Here is an 18,181-nt window from a genome sequence, read left to right as displayed (position 1 = left end):
GTCACTCACCATCAAGGACTTCAATCCAACTTATCAGTATGTGCCAGGGAAATCGAATGTAGTCGCAGACGCACTTTCACGCAATGTAGCAGTGGCAGTCACACCATTCCAGCCAAACAAAGCAGATAACGCCACATTAACCCGCCACATCCCGTTGACGTACATATGCGCCCAAATGTTTTGTTACTGTGACTCCCGTTGAAGTTTATAAATGCACTGCAATTGCAGGGTCTGTCATTTGCACATTATTCAAATTTCGCGCGTAATTTTTGGTACGTATACGCGGGACACCTTCCTCCATCCGAGGCCAGGTGGGAACAATGCATTACCCCGTGTGACCTCCCCCCCCGGCACAGCATTGTCTCGGCAACTCACTTGTTACCAGTGACCTGGCCAGTAACGACATGTTGTGCCCCGGAAAGAAGTCAAGGCGAGAGTGATTCTCCAATCGATGACATTGTGGAGGACAAAGTTTACATGGTGTTAGAGGAAGATACATGCGGAAGTGATGAGTAGGTAACATTGCCAAAAAAGCTGCGGTATGTTGATGTGTTTTGTGAGTGAAATAACGCTTATATTGCCTATATTACTGTGTGAAAACCAATATACTCTTGTACTACATATAAATTCATACCAAAAAAATAAATATCAACTTATTCTGAGTGGTTTGGAATAGTTACCCCTCCCATGGAAATGTCTTCTCTGGAGCTGGGCTCGAAAGAATATGGTACCAGGTAAGGGTACCTGTACCAGGCATTTCTAAGCTCAGGTGAGCAATTTCTCTCTGAATTTTCGATGTTTCTCATAAAAAGCAGAGGTTTTAGCAAAAAAAAAAAATTGAAAATCTGCTGGGATTGGGGGAGGTTTCTGGTGAAAAATCTGCCGGGACATGGCGGGTTAACACCAGAGGTATTTCAAAATTGCCAGCACAAGGACCCTGTATGGTCCAAGGTAATTTATTTCCTAGAATTGGGAGATAATTCGACTTTATCTACTCTGCCAGAGCCAATTGATGAATTCATGCTAAAAGATGGTATCTTATACAGGAAAACATTATTTACAGGAAAGGAATTACCCAATAGGGAAGTACACCAACTTGTTGTAACTACTGACCTAATATCTGCAGTATTTCAAATCGTTCATGACACTCCTTATGCATCTCATCCGATTAAAGATCGATGTTTGAGACAATCACGTCTCGGATACTATTGGCCAACTATGCACCAAGACATTAACGTACATTGTGACTCTTCTATTTCCTGTAACCGCCACAAATGATCAACGGGGTCACCTGCACCGCTCCTGCAATACCCAATTCCATCACGCCCATGGGAAACTATCTCTCGACCTGAAATTCCCTCTTACAGAATCTGGTGCTGAGTATTTATTTGTAGCAGTTGACTACTTCTCGTGCTTCTGTGTCCTGTTGCCCCTCTCAGACAACCCCATGAAGAGTGTGGTGTGTGCCTTCATACACCAGGTAATTTGCCAATTTACTACACTAAGTACAATTATTACAGATAATGGCACAGAGTTTAACAACAGTCAAAAGACTCCTGGATGAAATTTGGAAACAGTACAAAATCAACAAATACAATGTGGTCCCTAACCATCCAGTGTCAAATGGCCTCGCAGAGCGCCATAACCTAAAAGTTTTGGAGTGTCTAAGACATCTAGGATCACATAGTGCGTCCTGGGATGAATAGATAGCCCAAGTTGCAGCCTCTATAAATATGAGGTGCTGCCCAAAAGTTCCAGTAATTTGAACAAAGGGAGCCAACCGTTTGCATTGTTGCCTTTTTTTTTTTTTTTTTTTTTTATGCAAGGAAGAAGGAACCAAAGGCCATGAGCCCGCAGTAACAGTTCCCTCCAAGAGAAAAACAAAATACAATAGAGAGCCAAATTCAAGATCCGATCATTTTGAGATGCCTGGACACACTGCGTTTGAAAGACTGGAGATCATAGGCAGCAGGAAATACAGACAGAGGGAGACAGTTCCAGAGCTGACCTGTTGCATGAATGAAAGACTGGGAGTAACGGTTAACTCTTGCATTAGAGAGTTGGACAGAAAAGGGATGAGAGTTTGCTGCCAGACGGGTGCTATGCGCCCGTCGTAGAGGTGGAGGAATGCAAGCAGACAGTTCAGAGGAGCAGTGACCATTAAAGTAGCGATAGAAAAGAGATAACGATGCAACAGTGCGGCGAAGAGACAGAGGTTGAAGGGAGTCAGTAAGAGGAGGAGAGTTAATGAGACGAAAAGCCTTTGACTCCACCCTATTGAGAAGAGCTGTATGTGGGGAGCCTCCCCACACATGAGAGTTGTACTCCACACAGGGGCGGATAAAACCCCTGTATAGAGTCAACAATTGTGCAGGGGTAAAGAAAGAGCGGAGTCGGCTTAGCACACCCAATCTCTTGGAAGCAGATTTTACAAGAGATGTAGTATGATCTTTCCAAGATAAGTCCCGAGTAAATGAAACCCCAAGCATGTTCAAGGATGATGCAGGATTAATCTGAATATTATTAAACATTAGTGGGTATACCTGTGGAAGATTTTGTCGGGTTGATAGGTGTAAGAACTGAGTCTTAGAAGCATTAAGGACAACCATATTATTTTTACCCCAGTCAGAGATATGAGCCAAGTCAGACATTAGGTGTGCCATAGCCTCATCCCTTGTTTCTTGAAGTAACTGTTGAGATGGGCGTTGCGGGAACCGAATGGAAAGGTGAAGGGTGGAGTCATCAGCGTATGAGTGGATAGGGTTAGATGTACAGCTTAGAAGATCATTGATGAATAAAAGGAAGAGAGTTGGTGATAGGACAGAGCCCTGAGGAACACCACTGTTGATAGATCTAGGAGAAGAACGATGGCCATCTACGACAGCAGCTATAGAACGACCAGAAAGGAAGCTAGCGATGAAGGTACAGATAGAAGGATAGAAACCGTAGGAGGGCAGTTTGGAAATTAAAGATTTGTGCCAGACTCGATCGAAAGCCTTTGAGATGTCAAGTGCAATGGCAAAGCTTTCGCCAAAGTCCCGAAAGGAGGATGACCAGGAGTCTGAAAGGTAGGTGAGAAGATCGCCAGTGGAGCGTCCCTGACGGAACCCATACTGACGATCGGAAAGAAGGTTGTGATAGGAAAGATGCCTTAAAATTTTTTTATTAAGAATTGACTCGAAAACTTTTGAAATACAGGACGTTAAAGCAATTGGACGATAGTTGGAGGGTTGGGAGTGGTCACCCTTCTTTGGGACTGGCTGAATGAGAGCAAACTTCCAGCAAGAAGGAAAGGTACAAGTTGACAGACAAAAGCGAAATAGTTTGCCTAGGCAGGGTGTAAGCACAGAAGCACAGTTTTTGAGAACAACAGGAGGGACCCCATCAGGCCCATATGCCTTGTTAGTACTGAGGCCAGTAATGTCAGAAAATACATCAACTGAAGAAATTTTAATGTCAGCCATGAGGAAGTCAGAGGGGGGAAGTGATGGAGGAACAGCACCGGAATCGTCTAAGGTGGAATTGGAGGAGAAAGTCTGTGCGAAGAGATCTGCTTTATCAGTAAAAGAAATAGCTACAGAACCATCTGAGTAGAAAAGAGGAGGGAAGGATGATGAGGTAAAGTTGTTAGAAAGATTTTTGGCAAGGTGCCAGAAGGAGTGGGAAGAATTCGAGTTGGAGAGTTGAGAGCATTTAGTATGGATGAAATTATTTTTAGTAGACCGAAGAACAGACTTAGCACGATTCCGGGCAGAAACGTAAAGATTATGTGATTCAGGGGTGGGTTGGCTCCGGTACCTTTTGTAGGCCTTCTCCTTGTTGCGGACAGCATTAGAACAAGCGTGATTAAACCAAGGCTTTCTTGAGTTAGTCAAAGGATATGAGAAAGGAATGTATGCTTCCATGCCCGAGAGAATAACCTCCGTAATGCGCAAGGCACACTCAGATGGCTCACGGCCATGGAAGCAATAATCATTCCAGGGAAAATCAAAGAAGTACTGCCTGAGGGCCTCCCAGTCCGCAGCTCCAAAATGCCAGAGACGACGTTTCCCTGGAGGGGCCGCAGGCCGTACTGGAGCGATAGGACAGGTTAAGGTAATAAGGTTGTGATCGGAGGAGCCCAACGGAGAGAAAAGATTAACAGAGTAAGCAGAAGGATTAGTTGTGAGGAAGAGGTCAAGTATGTTGGAGCTCTCTCCAAGGCGGTCAGGGATACGGGTAGGGTGCTGTACAAGCTGCTCTAGGTCATTAAGGATAGAAAAGATGTAGGCTTGTTCACCAGGTGGATCCGTGAAAGGAGAGGAGAGCCAAAGGTGGTGGTGAACATTGAAATCTCCAAGAATGGAGATTTCAGAGAAAGGAGAAATGGACAGAATGTGTTCCATCGTAGAAGTAAGATAGTGGAAGAATTTTTGATAGTCAGTAGAATTAGGGGATAAGTAAACAGCACAGATATATTTAGTCAGAGAATGACAGGAAAGCCGAAGCCAGAGAGTGGAGAATTCAGAAGAATCAAGTTCAGGAACACGAGAGCAAGATAAGTCGTTGCGTATGCATACACAACAACCACCTTTGGCTTTGAAATGAGTATAGAGAAAGTAGGAGGATACAGAAAAGGGTTTGCTGTCAGTTGCCTCAGACAGCTGAGTCTCCGTTAGAAAAAGAAGGTGAGGTTTAGAGGAGGAGAGGTGGTGCTCAACAGAGCGAAAGTTAGATGAAAGGCCGCGAATGTTGCAGAAATGAAGAAGAAGAGAGTCAGACAGTGGTTCCAGGCACCTCGAGTCGTCACCGGGAGAGGGGCAGATGGCGGGGGCATTTATGGTCCCCCCCCCTGGGGACTCCGAGGCTGGGTGAATTGACGCCATTTTGGTAAATTTTGAATAGGAAGTGTAGTGTGTACTGTGCATGTAGTTTGGTGAAGATAGATAGAGAAATTTGTACTGGAGAGCATGCTGGCCTACTCTCTCTGTAACTGAGACACTGAAAAAGTTCAGCAAAGGGGGATGGTCAGGAACTAGTCCTGAGGGCTGATGAAACGGGAGCTCCAGCACTCCCTGTCATCAGCTTTCCATCCACCTCGGGAGTACTGCCCTGCTCGACTGGTGCTACAGTCTACTCCTCTGCTAGGAGGAGTCAGCAGCACCCCTTGTGCGTCAATGTGGCCCTGGCCGTGTCTGAGCAGATGTGTTGTTGAGCTACACTTACTATTGTAACGTGGTGTGTAGGTAGTTTGGTGGTTTTGCAATGGCGGACCTCATGGAACAAAGAACTGCATCAAGTTCTGCTTCAAGATCAACAAGACTGGAGAAACTCACCGGTTGCTTCAGCAAGCCTTTGGTGACAATGCCATGTCCCAAAGCAGAACATTTTTCTGGTATAAGCAGTTCAAGGAAGGATGAACGTCTGTCGAAGCCGATGACCATTCTGGACGACCGCCAATGGCAACAACAGAAGAAAACGTCGGAAATGTTCATCAGGCTATCCTTGCAGATCATAGACGAGCTATCCATGATGTTTGTGATATCGTTGGACTGTCGTACGGGAGTGTGCAATGCATTTTGTCAGACGTGTTGGGCATGAGACGTGCAAAATTTGTGCCAAGACTGCCGAGTGACGAGCAGAAGGCACATCGAGTTGCAGTTTGCAGGGAGCTCAAGAATCAAGTCAGAGATGACACCACCTTCATCTCCAAGGTCATAACTAGTGATGAATCATGGTTTTATGGTTATGACTCGAAGATAAAGCAGAGGTCATCACAATGAAAGTCCCAATTCACTGAGGCCAAAAAACGCACGTCAAGTTTGCAGCAATGGCAAGTCGATGTTAATCGTTTTCTTCGATATCCAAGGGATTGTCCACAAGGAATTCATCCCCTGGTCAATATGTCAGCGGAAAGTTTTACTGCGAAATTTTGAAGTGTCTGAGGGAGAACATCTGCCGCAAATGTCCTGAACATTGGAAGAACAAAGACTGGGTCTTGCATCATGACACTGCCCCTGCCCACACATCAGTTGTTGTCCAGCAGTTCTTGGCTTCCACTACACACGATAGTCATTCCCCATCCACCCTGTTCCCCTGACCTTGCCCCCTGCGACTTTTCTGTTTCCCAAGCTGAAATTACGACTGAAAGGGTGTCGATTTGACTCAACTGAGGAGATCCAGATAGAATCACAGGAGAAGCTCAAGACCATCACGCCTGAAGCCTTGCAGGGATGCATGGACTCGTCAAAAAAACGCTGGGATCACTGTATACATGCTCATGGGGACTATTTCGTAGGCGACAGTGAGAACTAGGAGGTAAGGTAACTTATTTTCCTACAATATTCAAATTACTGGAACTTATGGGTAGCACCTCGTAGTTTCATCAATGCATCCATTGGCGAATCTCCCTTCTTTATCTTATAGGGGTTCGATAATGACCCTCCCTATTCCATCTTGTCCTCAAGGCCTGATCCCATCTATATTATGGATGATTATATGAAGGTGAAAATGGCAAAATTCCAGAAAATCCATCAATACGTAAAAGAGGGGGGTGTGAGTTGGGAGCAGGGCAGTGAAATGGCGGGGGACAGGGCGACTTGGAGGCGATTTGTTTGTGGCCACCCCAAACGGGATTGAGGCGTCAGGCAATAGATAGATAGATAGAAATCTGGCTTCATCTCATGGGAAGATGTTGCAATGCCAGCATAAGTCTACCTTTCCTATCAGTATCAACATTGGAGATATAGTATTTGCTTGTTCATTTACGTGCACCTCTAAAGTGGATGACAAATTCACAGGCCCCCACCATGTGATAACTCGACAAGGTAACAAGTCTGAAATACAAGAATTATCGACTAGAGATACCAAGTGGGTGCATGCCAACGATCTTAAGCGTGCACCAGGAGGCCTGGTTTTGGAAGAGTCACTTGCACAACCTACTGGTACTTCTCCTTTCCCTTCTCCTTCTTCATCCATTCCTCAGTCTGAATTTTCTTCATCAACTTCTCCCCCTTCTTCAACCAATGATTATCAATCTAAGTTGCGTTCTGCACATAAACCTCTTCATGACCTCTCCAATTAATTCAAACTTATTTTCAAGGTAAGATGTTTGCGGTCTACCTACTGGCAATGCTGACCCTAATAGGGTCCGGGATTGGTGAGAACGATGGTGGAGTATGTCTCGGAGCCTTGCAGTCGGCTTAGGAGGCGAGGTAATGGTGATTGAGGATGTAGTCTCCCTGCACAACGATCTTGAGCTCCTGGTCGACGTAGCCGTCGCCCTACCTTGCTTGGCACACCAATTGAATGAAATCCAGACCCACCTGTCGTCCACTGTGGGGAAACACAACCCGGATCAGTTTTGGTACCCTCTTTATTTCTTGGCAAATGGAGTATGTCAAGGACAGGTTCTCTCAACTCAATGATACATATTCCAGTCAGACACCTGTAGGTCGTTCATGTGTGAAACGAGGTCTCTTTGACTCTGGAGGTGAAATTCTAAGTGGCTTATTTGGAGTTACAACAGCTCGTGACCTCTCTCGTTTGAAGTCAGATATAGCTCACTTAGCCAATGCTCTTGAGTCTCAACATCGAGTAATAAAGGTACAACACACTGTGTTGCAGAAGATCACAGCTCGCCTCAGTGGAGTAACTTACACTTTTAACATCACAGGAATTCTGAAGAAGCAAATTTCTCAAATTAACATTGTTTCTGAGCTCTTCTATGTGAAACTCCACTTGGATAACCTCTAACTATCCATTGACTCTCTTCTTTCGCAAGTCTCTACCTTAGTTCATATTCTAGTCGATGCTGTCAATGGTTGTGTCACTGCAGACTTAGTATCTATCTCTGCTCTTCGCTCTGTATTAGAATGGGCTCGCCCTACATATGACTTGTCTCCAGTCTACCATTCTCCTCTCTAGAATTCTACTTGCCAGTTCTTGAGGCCACCTTCCTTGCTAAGGACGCCGTAGTTCACATTCCTCTTCGTTCTACCATCACCTTCAACCTCTTCCAACTTATTCCTTTTCCTTTCTAGTCCAATAACTCCTTATTGCAAGCATCTGTTCTCTTGGAATATTTCCTCCTATCCCATGATCATCGTCCCATTGTTTTCATCTCCTCCAGTGATCTCGCCAGATGTTCTTCCCTTACTCCTAGGCGCTTGTCTGGCTGTCGTGGCACTCTCACCTATTTCTCTCTGACTAGTGAACCTTGGGTTCCATTTCCCCCAGACTTTTGGAGTTTGTCCACCCCTCTCAGCCTCATCAGCTATACCTCATACCAATTAATCTGGCAGGCATGTATGGCAACACTGTTCCTTCCGAGATTCTTATTGGCTGGAGGTGTTTGTTCGATTTCGTTGTTGCTTAAACCGATATTCCTTTTAATATCAGATGTGATACTGAGTTTGTCGACGATACAATCGTGAAAAACAATAAGAAATCCGTTATATACTTGACAACAATGAAATTTTCGTAGGAAGATAGATATGAGTCAACAAAGTATTATAACAGTCCAAGTCAAGGTCAGCATTCGAACAATTCCTTTAAATCTCCGACACTCCTTAATATAACAGAAAATTAAGTAAACCTGCTTAATCTAAGCGTTGGTATAACACACATTTAAATTTTAAGATCAGTCCGTACTGTGACACTAGAGGATATATAATGAAATAGTCTTCCTTTAGCCGACTTTGATTTTCGCAATTTTTTCAAACCTCCCTCCCCGCAGAACTCGTGTTTTCATTAGAATTTTTAATTACTCAAAGTTGTGGCACGATTTAAGGGTGCGGACTGATCTTAAAATATAAATGTGTGTTATACCAACGCTTAGATTAAGCAGGTTTCCTTAATTTTCTGTTATATTAAGGAGTGTCAGAGATTTAAAGGAATTGTTCGAATGCTGACCTTGACTTGGACTGTTATAATACTTTGTTGACTCATATCTCTATCTTCCTACGAAAATTTCATTGTTGTTAAGTATATAACGGATGTCTTATTGCTTTTCACGATTGTATTGTCGACAAATTCATTATCACATCTGATAATAGAGTATCGGTTTAAGCAACAACGATATCGAACAAACACTTCCAGCCAATCAGAATCTCAGCAGGAACAGTGTTGCCATACATGCCTGGCCAGATTAATTGGTATGAGGTATAGTCAGCCTACTCACTCCTTTCGTACTTTCTTTTCGTTTTGTTGCTCTCCGGCTGATGTTTAGAGTCCCTACCGCTTTCTGACGCCAAACTCTGAAGGGGTACCTTTAGGATACTTCCCCGAGGGGGGGCCTTAGAGGCCTGGTTACAGAAGGTGGCAAGGGTGGCTTGCTGTTAGGGATAGGTTAGGAAAGTCACTCAAGGGGCAGTGATGTGGTCTCTTTTGACACTGTATAGAGGGTGGGGAGGTTAGGCCCCTGTCACTGTAGGGAACTGCTGGAAAGCTAGTGTTTCCTCCCTCCCTTTCCCTTCCTTTCCTTTGCCATTTCTTAGTTCATTTTTCTACATTTCTTTTCTTTTCATTATTTTTCTTCTATCTCCTCTCTCTCCATTTTCTTTTTTTTTTTTTTTTTTGCTGACCAGGCTGTTCTGAGACATGAAATTAGCCAAGTCGTCCTGGCCCTGTCAACCCCTCGGGTCGATGCCTAGCCCCCATCATAGGGCCCCACAGAGCCGGCCTCAGCCTGCCACCACCCTGGCGCCTAAAGTCCATGTGAGGCAGTCCGCCGTCGCTGCTGCTGCCGATGCTGCCCCCGGCCTGGCCCCGAGGCCCCACCACCAAACCTGGGTTCCCCACTACCACTCCCGCTGTTGCAGCTATGTCGTCTGCCACCGCTCCCCCCCCGAACAGCTGCCCCCCTGGTGTCAAACAGAAGCAATGCCACTCCAACTCCAGCTCTGACTCCTCAGATGTGTCTCCCACCCCAGCAACCAGCAGAGATCCTGATGGCCTCACCATCCCTTTCCCTTGCTGCCCACAACTCTGCCACTACAGCATCTCACCCCTCCAAATCTGTTCGTATTAATAAACAGATGGAGACTGGGTATGACAGTAATACCGACCCCATTCCCAGCACTTCCTCTGCCACTGACACTCCCAGTACTTCCTCTGCCGCTGACACCACCACCTCCGACAATACCGACGAAGAAGGCTTCACGCTCGTCACTGGTAGAAACAAACGGGCAAGGCAGGGAAACCCCCCACCTCAGCACAGGGCGCAGAGGTGTCCAAACAAGCCTCCCAAGCTCCCTGCCCCACCGTCACCATAGCAACTTGTCCTCCACCTGCCTCGTCCTTCCTAGCCTTCTGAGTCCCATTACAACAGGGACAGGACTGCAGCTATGAGGCAGTGACTACCATTGAGGCAGCACTCAAGGATCTCTGCTGCAGCAACACCATGGTGACGGACAGGAGATCGATAATTCAGCCGCTGGAGGAGGGCTTGCATGAGCTTCTCCATGCCGATTCTCAGGATGAGTCCTCCCCCATCCGAACTGTCGAACTCACCCCAGGCACCCGCACCACCAAGGTGGTGGTGATGGGCTTTACGAGAAGCTGGGACCCAGACCTCCTCCGACACCCACAGGTGTTTTCCACTAGCCGCTGCCAAACCAGGACCTGGGAAGAGACCAGGCAGGTGGTGATCACACTCTGTGGCCCACTAATCCCGGAGCTTACCCTCGGGAATTGGGGCATCTTCCATCTTCGCCCTTACACGCCAGAGCCTCTGAGATGTTTCAGATGCCACCGGTACAAGCACCACCAAACCATTTGCAAACGGCCAGTAGTTTGCAGTTTGTGCAGTGGAAGCCACAACACCGATGTCTGCTTCGCGAAGTTCAAGGTGGGGGAAGCGGTGGTGGCCCGCTGCCCAAATTGCAACTGCTGGCACCACGCTTGGCACCCGCTGTGCCCATCAAAGCTAGCCGTTGTGGATCAGGGCTGCTACCGTCAGGTTGCCTGGGTCCGGGAGTGCCAGACCTACCACCCCACCCCTGCAGGAACATTCATCTGGGGAACCCAGGGCAAATCCTCAGCACCTCCCCCCAACACTCTCGCTCCTGAGGCCTTCCCACCCCTCGCAGCTCCCCCCACCCCTGCCCACGCCACAACCACCACCAATCCCACACCTCAAACTCCTGCTCCCACACTCTCCCACGACCTGCCCCTCACCACCCAACAAATGGCGGGCCCGGACAAAGTCACTTTTACTCCCTAGAGAAGCTGCAAGATCTCGGGAGGCAGATACTGGTGTGTGTCACGGAGAACTTGAGGAAAGCCCTGGGTCTCCAGATCGACACCAAACCCTTAATAAAAGCAGTGGATGCCATCATCCAGAAGGAGGTCCAGGCAAAGCACCATCTCAATGCCCCCCCACCTGCCACCGCCCAATCTCAGCCAGTAGCTTCCTTCTACACCCAGCCACCCACTCCTCCCACACCGTCCCCCCAGCCAATGCCGCCTGCCACCCAGCCAGGACTCGAGCTGGCCACAGCAGGGATAGAGGAGAAATGGTGCACCCTCAGCCTCCCCTCAGGGACGGCCTCTCCTCCTTCCCCCCCCCCACCAATGCTCTCCCCGCAGCCCCCCTCTAAGTCTTGCAGTGGAACTGCCTAGGGGCTTGGAGCAAGCTCGCCCACCTCAGAGAGGTGGCCATTAGAGAGGATGTCCATGTCATCCTCCTGCAGGAGATGCTCCTCCCCCAGGAATCCACTTTTAGACTCAGTGGCTTTAGGAGTCACTTTCTTCCCCAGGACCGAGGTCTCACGTTGGGATGTGCCATCCTAGTCAGGAATCACATCCCCTCCTCTGACTATGTCCCTCCTGTACACTGCAGGAAGGGTGTCGAAGTGTAGGGCGTCGTCCTACAACTCGCCACCACCCCCCTTAATGTCTTCAACGTGTACAGGAGCTGGGGCAGCACACTCGATATGGGTGAGATTTTGACTCTTGCTGAAGCAGAATCCACCTACATAGGCGGCGACCTGAATGCCCACCACCCTATCCTCTCCATGCCCCACCCATCTAATGAGGCAGGGCACGCCTCGCCATGATCCTCGAGGATATACCGGGAGTCACATTACTCAGCGATCTCGCCGAACCCACCCACTTTAGAGGTGGGAAACTCACGATCATCTCCTTTCTCTCTGGTACCTCGACTTGGTCCCTGTATCCATTTCTCACCAGCAACCACTTCGCTACGGTGACAGAACTACAGGCGGCGCCCCTGCCACCCCTGCCACGGCCCCCCCCCTCACTGGGACACACACCTAGCTCACTGGCGAGACAACGAGCGAACTGTTGGGGCCCCTTATAGGTGATGCTACATCCCCATTATCCTTCGAGCATCATGCCAAACATGTCGCCCCCACCCTAGGACGCACTGCTACAAACAGGATCCCGCTCTCCAGGCCTCCTACCACTCCTGTCAAAGACCATTGGTTCTATGATCAGAGGGTATGCGAGCTGAACCACCACCTCAATGCAGCTTCCAAGGCCCATCGGAGATGCCCTTCCTCTACCACCAGGAAATTCTTGGCTGCAGTAGCGCACCATGCCTCCCAGGAAAAACAGCGTTTAAGGGACGAAGCCTGGATACGGAGGTGCTGATCGCTCGATTCACACTCCCCCCTGAAGGAGATGTGGATGAAAATCAGGAACATATCAGGTAACCAGTCTCCCAACGCCTCCCTCTCATCCTGATCCTGCAGGAGAGGCCTCTCACCTCGCCTCCCATTTCGCTAGAAGGACCTTGCCCACCATGCTCTCCCAGTCCTTCAGGGACATTCAGGACCATCTCAGCAGCCCAAGGAGTGCTGCTATAGGCGCCGCCTGCTCACACCCTAACTATATTGACATGCTCTTTACTGACAATGAACTGGACACGTCCCTTCACAGCAGGAGAGACACAGCTCCTGGAGCTGATGGCCTTACTCCCTCCTTGCATGATTGGTACAGAGAGGAAATCCCTCATCCTTGACTTACACAACCATTCATGGGTGGAAGGACGCCTCCCTTCATCATGGAAGACTGTCATTATACATCCCATCCCCAAGCCATGCAATCCCGCTGCGATGAACCCTATCTCTCTTCTCAGCTGCATTGTAAAGACAGCTGAATGCCTCATACTTTCTCGCCTTGCCTGGAAATTTGGCCTTTGAGCTAGTCAACCCTGACGCTAGCCAAGGGAGTTCGTGGCAGGCTCCTCTCCTGGTTACATAACTTCTTTGTTGGCTGCTCCACCAGTGTCTGCTTTCAGGGGTGGCTCTCCCCTCCCTACCCCCATGTCAATGGTACACCTCAAGGAAGTGTGCTCAGTCCCCTCACGTTCAGCGTTCTAGTCGAACACCTGCTGTCAATCGACTTTGGCAGGGACATCATGCTGCTCTGCTATGCTGATGATCTTGCACTCGTCTTCTCTCGTAGGGATTGCTACGATCATGCTTTGACTGCTCTAACCCGCCTCCATGACAGATGCCGCAAACTGGGCCTCAAGATCAATCTTTAGAAAACAAAATGCATGCCCTTCAGTCTACGGCCCCCTGAGTTTCCACTCTCTCTTGGAGGGCACCAGCTAGATATCGTTCACAGTCATCAGTACTTGGACATGTGGCTTGATAGTCATCTGACCTTTTCCAAGCAAGTGTGGTACCTACGAGAGAGGGTCATCCCCAGGATCTCAGCACAAAAAGCCCTCTCCTGCCGCAATCTTGGCACCTCTCCTCACATCCTCAGGACCTTCAACACACACACCATCCGGTCACTTGTTGACTACAGTGCGATATGTCTTGTGGGGCTGTCAGAGATGCAAGCACGGTCCCTTGAAGTCCTGCAAAATTCTGCACTACATGTTGTGCTAGGAGTTCCCCCATGGAAGCATATCGAAAATCTCAGGATGGAGAGAAGCTTGCCATCACTCAAACACCAAGTATGGAGTCGTTCGACAGCAGTTGCCACCCAGTTTTGCAGACACAGGCCACAGCTTCCTGTGTCTGTATTGCTGCAAAACTCCTTTGCTAGGCCCCATCATGACTGTACGAGAAAGGACTGGGCATGCGCTGTGGCCTCCATTGGTCTCAACCTCGGCATAACAGATGCCCTACAGGAAGGCCCAGACCTCCCTCACCCTGACTACTCACCCCCAGCACTGTGACTGCCCCCTGTGATTTGGAGTCTTGCCACTCCTGGCACCTCCCCGAGAGCATCCATCCCCACCCTTCTACGGCAAGATGCGCTCAGGAAGATGGCAAACCTCCAAGTCCCAGGGGCAGTCGAGTATTACACTGATGGTTCAGTCACTGTTGACGGTCAGTAGGTGCAGCATTCTACTATGAAGACTGTGTCGAGACCTGGGGGCTCCCTACTGGGGCCTCTGTGTACGAGACAGAGCTTGTCGCTATCCTCTGTGCTCTCAGAGACACCTTTCAACATCACCACAGGTGCGTCATTATACACATAGACTCGCTAACGTCTCTGCACAGTCTCCAGTCTCGACGTATCACAGACAACGTTGGCCTGCTGACCTCTATCTCCACAGTGGCTGATGCTATATCATGTGCTGACACTGACATCCTTCTCAACTGGCTACCAGGCCATGTGGGAATACAAGGCAATGAGCTGGCCGACACTGCAGCATGCACTGCAACTGCTGTCCCATCTGTCATCTTCCCCCTCAGTCCAACACTCGCTCCAATCAAACGTAGAGCTCACACCACCACTGTCAGACTTATGTTTGATGATCATGAGGATCAGGTTCCTGCTAGCTCATGATCAGCCACCTGGTACGCACGAGCCACTCACTAAGAGCCCCTCGTTCCACCCCCGCACACCCCTAACTTACTCATCATTCACCTGCGATGCCTACGACTGGGGTACCCTTGCTATTCCCAAATTCTTGGGCAAGCCCCAGACCCACACTCTCACTGTCATCAATATGACGGGTGGCCTCTCCTACATTATCTCCTTGACTGCCCTTCCACTGATACTCTTCGCCTCACGCTATGTGACTGTCTCGTCAGACGAGTGTCTCGTCTCGCCACTGCCGCCAAGATTGTCACTCTCTCCCCCATCTCAGTTCTGCTTTCCATTGTGTCCTACTATCTTCCACCCCACTAGACATCCCCTACCCCCCCTGATTTATTAGAATCTCCCCCCTGACGGGCTTCACTTGCCCATGTCCACTCTATTGAGACTTATGGACGAATCTTAACAAACAACAAACTTACCCCTAAGTCTCGTCTTTGTGCTGCTCACCTTCTGGCTATTTTCCCTAGTAGCACTGCACCCTGTGAGTCTGCCTTAGTTCGCAACCATTCTGTACACTCTGCCTGTTCCTTTGTTCCACCTCCAGAATTTCCAGTGCATCACGCTCATCTGAACCACGTCCAGTACTTCTTCTTCACTGTCCTCATCTCTGTTTGCATCATGTGTCCTGGTTCTTCTGTTCGTTCAGTACCTGTTAATGGTCTCTATAAGGCACCTGACTATTGTCCAGTTAAGTCTGAGTCTGTCATCACCTATGTCACTCGTTACCACCAGGCAGTACGCAGTCACACATATGACATCTTTCAGACCATCACCATGATTTCCAACCTACCTTTAGATAATCTTTCCATCACCTCTGCCAACTTGCGTGTTGACGTTTCTCAATGAAAGTGACTTGGTTATGGATCAGTTCTCCTTGGCCTTAAGCCGTTCATGGGTACATCTGGTTTTTGTGTTTTCCCCAGTGGCTATCTCATTCATAGGTTTCATTCTCACTGTCTGTGCAGTGCACTGCTGTGTCAGGAAGATGGAACGCAGATTGCACGAGATCAGAATCGCAACAGGAACAGTGCGGCTTCCACAAGAGGTTGAAGCTGGTCGTCCTTAGTGTCCTCACATATGGTGACTAATAGTGCAAAATGAATCAGATAACATCTGATGACTGAAAAATTGGCAAAAAAAAAAAAAAAAAAAAAAACGAAAGAGTTGAAACGACAAGCAAAAGAGTACACTGACTACACTGAAATAGTCAGATTTACAAGGAGAAAAGAACAATAGTAAAGAACAAGAGCACACATTTATGGCACTAGTAGCATAGAAAAACAAATACAAAATAATTTGAACAGTACTAAATGTGTAAAAATAACGAGGACCAATACTCACGTGTGACAATATTGAAACAAATAAATAAATAATAAGAGAGACAAGAGAAAGACATAAAGAAAAGAAAAGGACGCCATCTCTATATATAATGGACTTGATCCAGACAATACTTGTGTGCCCCACAACAGAAATATCACTATTCCAAGTTTTCTTTTATTATTATGTCTATTTACAATGGACTTCTTTGTGTAATAACAGCTGCTGAACTATATATTTGCAAGTAATACTGTCTCAACTATATACGAGTATATAGCCACTGTATACATATTATTCAATTTACATATTATTAGATTTCTTACTTTATTCACATGGCCATGTATTGTATATACTGTATCCCTTTTCCCTCCTACAGCTTCTATTGAATAATTCTATCTTATCATCATTATCACACCAAGTACTTATATATCTAGTAAATCCCCCCCCCTTCAATAGTTATATAAATTATATAAATTAATCAACTGTATTACAATGCCTCATTGTATCAGGAGACACCATTTTCATTAACCGGGGGAGTATTGTAACCATACTATATTATTATGACTACTGTATTATTGTAACCATACAATATAACTCTAACAATACTATATAACCATACATTCATTATGTCTTAAACCTGTGTACGTGATCATATCAACAATGCAGGTATCAGCTAATTTCATAAATCGCATTGCAAGCACCAGCCGGCTTCTGCCTCGCCTCGGGCAGCTGGGGCTGGACACCGAACGGAGTACATGTGTGGAGTTCTCCTCTAAATAAATCTCCGTTATTCATCTTTCAACATCTTTGGATTAAACCTAACTGGACTACGAGAGGGGAGTGGCACACCATTTAGGGGCTAAACTGCCATGACGAGTTTTTGCTGTTGTTCTGGCTTCCATCAGACTAATTTATTCAATTCAGGAAGAATATCTACCACGCAAGAGCTTCGACACTATAATCTTGGATTTATATATCTCTGTCTATCTATAGCCAGACGTCTTGATCCCATAAAGGATGGCCACAAAGAAATCACCTCCATGTCGTCCTGTCCCCTGCTGTTTCACTGCCCTTCCCCCAGCTCACGCTCCCCCTCTCTCATAAACCTCTCCACTCAATCTGTCCATCTCATCCACGGTTTCCCCCACCTCCCTCTCCCCCTCCAACTCATTCAAATACACTCTCCTCGTTCGTCTCTTACTTTCCATCCTCTCCACATGGTCAAACCACCTCAGAGTATTTCTTCTAACACTTTCCGTCACACACACACACACACACACACACACACAAAAAAAAGGCAAAATTGAAATGATCATTATTCGAGGAAACAGAGAGGGTGATGACTCTGAGAATACCCGTACTCTTGATATTAGCAAGTCACAACTTCATCCAATGAATTCTGTTTGGAACTTGGGTGTATATTTTAACTCAAAATTACAAGGAGCACCTTAATGAGGCTGTAAAAAGCTGTAATCAGCACATAAGAAACATGCACTTTGGACAGTTTTTGAATAAAGGTTGCCTCTAAACATTGGTTCACAAGATGGTTGTGTCTCTTGATTATTGTAATGTGTTAGGGATTGGTTTTCCAGGTAATGTGTTCAAAATTGGTTTAGTTTGTGTTATATAGGACAGCAAGGCCATACCACGTCGAGTACACCGCTTCCCGTCCGATCAGCGAAGTTAAGCAACGTTGGGTCTGGTTAGTACTTGGATGGGTGACCGCCTGGGAACACCAGATGCTGTTGGCATAACGTTCTCCCTACGTGTCAAGTGGGGTTGGTGGAGGATTAGTGCCCCTCCCTGTAAAACAATTAACTCTAAGCCCTTGGCCACCCCGTTTGGGATACATGGCGTCTGGCAATGAAAGAATGAAAAACTTTCCGTCACACGCACATTAACACCACAGTGCTTCTTCACTTCCTCATTTATCATTCTGTCTCTCCATGTTATTTCTAACGCTTCTCTCAAATAAATCGTTTCCACTGCTTTAACTCTTGAATTGTGTCCTTCCAACAAGGTCCAAGCTTCGCTTCCATATGTTAGAGCTGCTATCACAATACCATTAAGCAGC

General features: G+C 47.3%; 1 non-coding gene across 1 annotated transcript; it reads left to right on the top strand.

The window, feature by feature from the left end:
* The first annotated feature begins 17,737 nt into the window (after positions 1 to 17,737).
* On the top strand, positions 17,738 to 17,858 carry LOC145398570 (5S ribosomal RNA). The gene has a single exon (XR_013897158.1). It is a non-coding gene; the product is annotated as a 5S ribosomal RNA (ribosomal RNA).
* The last annotated feature ends 323 nt before the right edge of the window (positions 17,859 to 18,181 follow it).

Source organism: Coenobita brevimanus, chromosome 45 (assembly GCF_032717465.1).
Source record: "Coenobita brevimanus isolate Jiangsu-jjx chromosome 45, ASM3271746v2, whole genome shotgun sequence".
NCBI lineage: Eukaryota > Metazoa > Arthropoda > Malacostraca > Decapoda > Coenobitidae > Coenobita > Coenobita brevimanus.
Note: the sequence above shows the minus strand (reverse complement) of the source record. Positions and strands in the feature narration are given on the sequence as shown.